Below are 9,791 nucleotides of genomic sequence, written 5' to 3'. Positions count from 1 at the left end.
GGCAGTTCGGCACAATTCCTACCGTTTGGGGCGGTGTCCGACCACTCTCCGGTTATTGTGAAAATGGGAGGGACCGAACCCCCGGCATCTCGACCATTTCGGTTCTTCAACATGTGGACCCAGCACGACGATTTTCAACGGAAAGTTAAGGAGGTATGGATGGCAAGTTACTGGGGCAGCCGACAATCGACGTGAATTCGGGCATATTTCTGAACGGGTACACCGTGCGGCCGAAGAGCTTGAGGAATCCCAACACCTCTACCACAACGACCCTCATAACCAATAATTGTGTGGAGAGATGCTGGCAAAAGTGGAGAAATTTCGGTTTTTGGCAAAAGCGGAGAAGAGTTTTTTCTACCAAAAGGCGAAACTCCACCATTTACGAGATTCGGATCGTACGACGAAATTCTTCCACGGGATTGCTAAGCAAAATGCTAAAAGAAACAATATTGTTTCAATTCGCAGGGAAGATGGTTCGGTCACTACCTCTAGGGATGAGGTACTTGGTGAATTCGAGACTTTTTACCGAAATTTCTTGGGCACCCGTACTACGTGTGACCCGGTCGACCCCCATATTATTGCCACGGGACCGATTCTTGGAGAGGAGGATCGGGAGGGGCTGATTCAACCGGTGACGGGGGTGGAGATTCGGGAAGCTTTTTTTGATATCGCTGACGATAAAGCACCGGGGCCGGATGGGTACACGGCCCTTTTCTTCAAAGCGGCATGGTCCACTGTTGGACCACTCCTTACAGAGGTGGCTTTGGAGTTCTTCCGAAGTGGCGAATTGCTTAAACAGTGGGCTAACACGGTCTTGGTTTTCATACCAAAATCAGCCCTTGCCGAAACAGTGGGTGATTTTCGGCCAATTGCGTGTTGTAATGTCATCTACAAGGTGATCGCGAAGGTTATTACGAAGCGAATCGTGAAGGTGCTGCCCCCTATTATAGATCGGGCCCAATCTTCTTTTGTGAGTGGGCGATCTATAACGGATAATATACACATGGTGGAGCAACTTATGAGGGGTTATGAGCGCAAACGGATTTCTCCCCGGTGCTTGATCAAGATGGATTTACGGAAGGCCTACGATTCCGTAAATTGGGATTTCTTGCAATCGATGTTGGTGGGGTTAGGGTTCCCGGAAATGGTGGTCCGATGGATTATGGAGTGTGAGACATCGGTTTCCTATACGGTGTCGGTAAACGGTGTGACGAAGGGTTTTTTTCCGGGGATGCGTGGACTACGACAGGGGGACCCGCTATCACCTTACCTCTTCGTGATTTGTATGGAATACCTATCGAGATTGCTGCATGTTCGTTCGAGAGAGCAAGAGCTCAACTACCACCCGATGTGCCATTTGCACAAGCTGACGCACCTCATCTGTGCCGATGATTTGATGCTTTTTTCGAGAGGCGATGTTGCCTCCGTTCGTACGCTTCCCACCACGGTGCTAGAGTTTGGGAGAGCGTCGGGACTTCTTGTGAACAACTTGACGTCGAACTTATTCCTTGCCGGAGTTCCTTTGGCCGACCGGACATCGATTGAGGAGGAATTCCGCTTTGCCACCGGTACCTTCCCATTTCGATACTTAGGTATTCCTCTCACTGCATCAAAACTCCGAGTGCTAAATTACCAACCTCTTTTGGATAAAATCGAACAAGCCATTGGAGTATGGATGGGTCATACGCTATCGTACGCCGGCCGGTTGGAGATCTTGAAGGCGGTTGTGCAAGGTACATGTTGTTATTGGCTTTCAATTTTCTCGATTCCGGTTACAGTTATTAGTCGCATTGAGGATATGGCTCGTGACTTCTTATGGGGCACTACTGTTGGGTTTCGGGCACGCATACGCAGCGGAAAACAAAAATTTATGCGATTTAAACGACTTTAAAAACACATAAGAACATGCCCGATAAATTAAATTCAATTAATTGCGTACCTTTGCGCTTCCAGCGAAAATAAAACAACATACATGCTAATAAACTTAACCGTACTTAAATCAATTAACATGCTCGTAATTTAAACCAAATAATATGCTTGCAATGATTCAAAACCGATTACACATAATCACATAAAATCATACAAACACAAGCATGAAATCATAGTTTAAATTAAACCCTAAACGAAACTAGGGTTTCGTATATTTACCTCTTGACGCGTGAGGTAGGAGCGATTAGCACTTCGTGATTACTACGGAAACCAATCCGTAGAATCGGGGCAGCAGCGGTGCAACGGCAACAGCGGCGCGTGAGGTCACGGCGGCGCGTGTAGTGTACGCGCGGCTTCGGGACGGCGCGTGGGGCAGCGTGCGGCTTCGGCTCGTGCGTTGCTCCTCGATTTTCGATCTACAGTCTTCCTCCTCTCGGATTTCACCTCGTATACTTCGATCTACTAAATCGTGGCACTAGACACGAAGTAGTTAGAATAAAACGGAAGAAAAAGAAAGGAGAAAGAATACCGAACAAGGAACGGCCGACGAACGGCCGGTTCCGGCGACGGAGCGGCGACGGTGGTGCGGTGGTGGCCGCGCGGGAGAGAGGGCGAGAGAGAGAGGGTCGGCCGCTTTAGGGTTAGGGTTTCATGTGTTTTTGAAAGGGCTATAAGTCATGTATTTATAGTCCCTTGCATATAACCCTAGCGGGCTTAAGTTGGACTGGGCCCAACAGCTTAAGCTCGTTAGTTCCTTTACTTGCTCGTATCTCTCAATTCAATGACCGAAAAATTGCAACGATTACATTTTCGGAATCATTATAACTTCCTCGTCATTACGAGTGCCATCTCTTGTTTTCCAACTTTCCAAAAGTGGAAACCCTAGTTCAGTGGACTTTCTAAATTTGGAAACTTCTCGATTTAGAAAGTTCACTAATATGTTCGCCTATTCTTTTCCTTTTCTTGTTCTCATTCGTAATTCCAAATTACGAATGTTGGATTCAATCATATTGACTTCCAATCATGCAAAGATAAACTATTTTATCTTTGACCGTTTATTCAAAGATCTCATGTGCACGAGCAGTGTGACCCTCGATGGTTCAGGTGTAAGCTAGCCGTGGGCCCACAACCCTTTGTGGTCAAAACTCGTCCCCTTCGAGTTACGATTAAGATGAAGCTCGTTTCACCTTAATCACCCAACGAATCAAGATTGGCGTCTAGCAACTACGCGTCATGATTCCCTAGATACAAATGAAGTGCCTGCAAGAACCTTCAGATATAGTTAACGTACAGTACGGTCCCTTCGATTCATATGTCCCGATCGAACTAGAGGCATTGGTTCATCGAGACCTCTCTATATGTTCGATGACGGTGCGATCGTTCTAAGTGTTGTAATCCTTACGTGCATGACTTAGAGAATCAAATTCTCTAATCATCACTTAGTCAGCTCTGGCCAGAGACTTAGAATGATTACAAACTTTCAGAACACACAGGACATCCAAGACTATTCTAGCGATCGAATCCCCGACTACAATGCACAGACCTCCCACTAGATTTCGGACTGCACGAACACTGGCCCTTGGGATGGTCCTCGGTGGAACTCAGGGACAGGTCACGATACAGCTGGTCCTCTAGTGAAGTCACGGTGATGTCTAGGTCATAAGGACTAATGGTGTACAACTATACCATAGATATCTCTACTCGATTATTGGGAACCACTTAGAGATTTCTAGGGTGAGGGAGTTCAGTGAACTCGTCAACTTACGAGCACCCACTTATGCATGCCGATATCACAATACCGTTTACTGATGAGATGCTGTACACATACACTAAGTGCTAGTCTTAATGGGAAAGGCCGATATCCTCATTAGTGGCGTAACCCTTCGACTAGGAACACGTTTAACAGTTATAATACTTAAGTAAATATCTCACGATCCTAACGATCAATTACTAGTACTTGTAATAACTGTAAGGACTATATCTATGCTTGTGACAAAGGGACAAAGATATAGAATGCCAAGGTGTTTTATCATTAATACGAATAAAGGTTCGTTTATTACAATAATAAATACGAAAGACCACAGCCACATGTTGTCTTGTTGGTCACCTACTCTAACAATCTCCCACTTGACCTAAAGCCAACTACCCATAAATCGCAATCCCATCGACTCTCGATGTTTCTCATGGACCGATCTTGGTAAAGGCTTCGTGAAGGGGTATGCTACGTTCTCTTCCGAGGTGACTCGTTCTACCTTAACTTCACCTCTATCAATGATCTCTCGGATCACGTGATACTTCCTCAGAATATGCTTCGACTTCTGATGAGATCGTGGCTCCTTAGCTTGTGCCACGGCTCCGGTGTTATCACAGTACAACGGTACTGGATCACTAGCATCAGGAATTACACCCAACTCTTGGATGAATTTCCTTATCCAAGTCCCTTCTTTTGCAGCTTCGGATGCTGCAATGTATTCCGCTTCGGTAGTGGAATCGGCCGTCGTGCTTTGCTTGGAACTCTTCCAACACACGGCACCACCATTAAGCGTGAATATAAATCCAGAATTCGACTTCGAGTCGTCCACATCCGATTGAAAACTAGAGTCAGTGAAACCCTCTAATTTCAACTCGGCACCCCCATAGACCAAAAATATATCCTTAGTTCTTCGCAAGTACTTGAGGATATCTTTCACGGCTTTCCAGTGAGCCGGGCCGGGGTTAGACTGATATCTGCTTGTGACACTCACAGCATACGCAATATCGGGTCTAGTACATAGCATGCCATACATTATGCTTCCTATGGCAGAAGCATAGGGCGTTCTTTTCATCTCCTCGATTTCACTAGGTGTTTGGGGACACATAGATTTCGAGAGACGAACCCCATGGGACATTGGCAAGAATCCCTTCTTGGATTCTTCCATGCTAAACTGTTTCATAACGGTGTCTATGTACAGGCTTTGGGATAAGCCAAGCATCTTTCTTGCTCTATCTCTATAGATGCGTATTCCCAATACGTAAGATGCTTCTCCCAAATCCTTCATTGAGAAACGTGTGGACAACCATGCTTTCGTTTGCTGTAACATTCCTACGTCATTCCCAATGAGTAGAATGTCATCAACGTAAAGCACTAGAAATATTACTGCCCTCCCACTAACCTTCTTGTATACACAAGGTTCCTCCGGATTCTTCTCAAAATCAAACTCTTTGATAGTTGAGTCGAACCTAATGTTCCAACTACGGGATGCTTGTTTCAATCCATAAATGGATCGCTGGAGCTTGCAAACCTTTTGCTCACTTCCAGAAGATATGAAGCCTTCCGGCTGCGCCATGTAAATTTCTTCCTCAATATCTCCATTAAGGAAGGCGGTCTTCACATCCATTTGCCATATCTCGTAGTCGTACCACGCAGCTATGGCCAGCAAAATCCTAATGGACTTCAGCATCGCGACTGGCGAAAAAGTTTCCTCATAGTCAACACCTTGCCTTTGAGTGTATCCTTTTGCTACCAATCTAGCTTTATAGGTCGATACCTTTCCATCAACTCCAATTTTCTTCTTATAGATCCACTTGCAGCCTATAGGAACAATTCCTTTGGGTGGATCTACCAAGGTCCATACCTTGTTGGAGTACATGGAGTCCATTTCGGATTTCATGGCAGTTAGCCAATGTCCCATGTCCGCATCCGATACGGCCTCATTATATGTTCTTGGATCTCGTCCAAGGTCAACATGATCTTCATCATTTTCGAGGAGGAATAACCTATCCGGCATTTTCCGAACTCTTTCGGATCTACGTACCGTAGGTTCATGAGGTATATTAGTGGTTTGTTGTATTGGTTCGATTACTTGTTCTTGCGTTTGAACTTCACTTTGTGGTTCTTGAACTACTTCAAGTTCTATCATGCTGCCCTTTCTATCGGATAGAAACTCCCTTTCCAAAAAGGTGGCATTTCTCGAAACAAACGTCTTTGCTTCTTTGACATAGTAGAACTCGTATCCCATCGAGTCTTTGGGATACCCCACAAAATAGCACAAGTCGGATTTACTATCCAACTTATCTCCCACTAATCGCTTCACATAAGCGGGACAACCCCATATCCTAATATATGTTTGTAGTTGGGTTTCCGGGAATGCCAAAGTTCATAAGGTGTGGATTTAACTGCTTTGTTGTTAACTCTATTCAGCAAATACGCGGCAGTACGGAGTGCATGACCCCACAAGTATGCCGGTAAGTTTGTGAACCCCATCATTGATCGAACCATATCTAATAAAGTTCGATTCCGACGTTCGGATACTCCATTAAGTTGAGGAGTTCCCGGTGGAGTCCATTGGGACTGTATCCCATTTTCTTTTAGATAGTCAATGAACTCGATGCTCAAGTATTCTCCACCACGATCGGATCGCAGCTTCTTAATACTTCGTCCGAGTTGCTTTTCTACTTCATGTCTAAAATCTTTGAACTTTTCAAATGTTTCAGACTTGTACTTCATCAAGTACACATACCCATACCTAGAATAATCGTCGGTAAAGGTGGCGAAGTAGTTGTATCCACCCTTCGCACTAACACTTAGTGGACCACATACGTCTGTATGGATCAAATCCAAAAGACCCTCGGCTCGTTCCATTTTCCCTTTGTAGGGTGACTTGGTCATTTTCCCTTTAAGGCAAGATTCACAAGTTTGTAGTGATTTCACGTCCTCCAAAGAGAACAATCCTTCACTAACAAAATCGTTCATCCTTCTTAAAGAGACATGACCTAATCTAGCGTGCCAAAGTTGTGCGGGGTTTTGATCTATCTCCTTACGTTTTGCTGATATAACATTAATAGGTATTTCATTTGGATTTAGTTCATACAAGTTGTTTAATAGTCGTCCTTTGCAAATTAAATTCTCATTCTTTTGTATAATGCAAATCGAATTTCCAAAAACAAAAGTAAAACCTTCAATATCTAATACAGGAATAGAAATAAGGTTTCTAATGAGCGACGGAACAAATAAACAATCGTTCAAAACAATAGGAAAACTAGAATCCAAAACATTTAAGTAAATAGTGCCAATGGCTTCAGCAGCAACTCTTGCTCCATTCCCCATCCTTAGGTAGGTCTCACCCGCTCTAAGTCTTCGACTTCTTGTCATTAGCTGCAAATCATTGCACAAATGTGAGCCACAGCCCGTATCCAATACCCAAGAAGAAGAGTTGACAGACAAATTTACGTCAATGAAATACGTACCCTTTTCAGAACCTTTCTGCTTTAGGTAAGCCTTGCAGTTGCGGCGCCAATGTCCTTTCTTTCCACAGTGATGGCAAGCATCATCAACTTGTTTGCTAACCTTTGCTTTGGGGCCCCCACTACCTTCACCCACTTCGAACTTGCTGTTAGGGAAAAGAACTCTTTCCTTTCTCTTCTTTTGGAAAGAACTCTTCTTTCCAGAAGTAGCAGCAACGAGAACAGACTTCTCTTTCTTAATGGTGGACTCGAAGCTGACCAACATGTTCATTAACTCATCCAAGGGAGGATCTAGTTTGTTCATGTTGAAGTTCACTATGAACGATTCATAGGAACTAGGAAGAGACAACAGGATCAAATCCAACGAGAGCTCGGCCGGGAGGGTGACATCAAGATTCACTAGCTTTTCAAGGAGAGTGATCATTTTGAGACAGTGCTCGTGGACCGAAACCCCTTCGCGCAATCTCGCTGTGATCAACTCCTTTGTAGCAGCGTATCTCGATGCCCTAATATTCTCACTATACATGCTATCGAGATGAGCCTTTATATCGAAAGCATGCAAGTGAGACTCATATTTCCTCGCAAGCGCGGGCTCCATGGCGGCTATCATATAGCACCTAGCATGAGTGTCATCTTTCTTCCAAACTTCATAAGTTTCCTTTTCAGCATCAGTCGCTGTGGCAGGTAAAGTGGCGGGAAGCCTCTCGTTCAAAACGTAGAGACGCCCCTCAACAGTTAGCACAAGCTTAAGACTACGCAACCAATCTAGGTAATTAGGGCCATTGAGTTTATTGTCGAGGATTGACATTATGGGATTCTTAGACATGATTATCTGAGACATATAGAGAAGAGGATTATTAGAGATTCGCGTTAAATGATTGTTACAATTAAATGTTTGGACTTATGTTATTTAATTGTTCTCCCACTAATTTTATCGAATTCCACTTCCCTCTAGTAGACAAACGAGAAAACTGATTTTTCTTAATGGGCTTTAGGTCCAATAGACAAATATAACCTGTAGTTAATCTAGCCCGATTATATTTGCCCAAAGGTAGATCACAATCAATCATATCCACAATATGACCCTAAATTAAATTTTCCTCACACTTGATAATGACCTAAGTTAATCTCGCGAATATCAAAATCGTCGTGTGTCAAGTCTAACCTACCAATCAAAGATGCTCATAGAACTCGATTATGCTAAACTAATGCAGTCCCTAGTTAATCTAGCCGACCACGTTAATTCAACATAACCCTTTTCTATGGCTACCTTCATCGTTATGTCAATTGAATTACAGCTTACTCTACCATAGCACTCCCCGCTAACACGGCTTACTGCACTATAGTAAAGGGCTACACATAATCCAACCGTTGGCAGAAGGAAAGAAATAACTCAACAGATTGGGTTTTTCTTTATAGCTTGAAATGATTCTTAATTAAAAGAATGAGGGATTTTAATTAAAGTGTTTTATCTCATCAGAAGGTTTTGGATTGGTCTATGTGATTCCTACATCTATGTTCTCTAAAGGTATATGGAAGCGCATATTGTCCTAAGAGGAACATACGACCTAACTACATAATTAATTACATTAATTAATTATCGGGTTTTTCAAAACAATTATAGAACCTCAACTAGCATAAATCATTCAAATAATGTTGAGGTACTATTAATTAATTTGAAGTATAATCAACATTATACGTGTGTTCTATTAATTGAAATCAATCTAACAATTTAAATTAATTAATTAATCTAACACCTATTTACTAAAATAGATGATTGTCGATCCAATTATCTAATTGGGATTAATCGAAAATAATTTTCCAAAAATTAAAATCAATTTGTTTTAAGTTTAATTTTAGAAATCTGAAATAATTTTTTATTTTTTTTTTTTTTTTTTTATTTTCAGTGGACCGGTTCGGCCCAACCGGTCTGACCGGTTCGGACCGAAGCGGTCCGGTTCTGCCCGGTCCAGCTGACCCAAATCAGTGGGCCGGGTCAGTCGGACCGAGAACCGGTCTGACCGACCCGAATCCACGTGGATTCGGTCAACTAGATCGCACACAACCATCGAACCGGCCGGTTCGACCGGTTCGATCCGAACAATTAAAAACCGACATTTTTAAAACAATTTCAGATCCAATTTTCCAATTTTAAACAATTTTAAAGCTGGAAAAATTCTAAACAATATTTCAAAAATATTTTAAACTTACGAAAACTCCCAATTACATAATACGACAATCGCTACTTTAATAAATCGAACATGCATATTAAAACGAACGCAATTAATTGCGCAACGAGCTCTGATACCACTGTTGGGTTTCGGGCACGCATACGCAGCGGAAAACAAAAATTTATGCGATTTAAACGACTTTAAAAACACATAAGAACATGCCCGATAAATTAAATTCAATTAATTGCGTACCTTTGCGCTTCCAGCGAAAATAAAACAACATACATGCTAATAAACTTAACCGTACTTAAATCAATTAACATGCTCGTAATTTAAACCAAATAATATGCTTGCAATGATTCAAAACCGATTACACATAATCACATAAAATCATACAAACACAAGCATGAAATCATAGTTTAAATTAAACCCTAAACGAAACTAGGGTTTCGTATATTTACCTCTTGA

This window comes from Erythranthe guttata, chromosome 1 (genome assembly GCF_056151865.1).
Source record: "Erythranthe guttata isolate IM_541 chromosome 1, IM_541, whole genome shotgun sequence".
Lineage (NCBI taxonomy): Eukaryota > Viridiplantae > Streptophyta > Magnoliopsida > Lamiales > Phrymaceae > Erythranthe > Erythranthe guttata.
The sequence above is the reverse complement of the archived record's forward strand: the minus strand, read 5'-3'. Positions refer to the sequence as shown.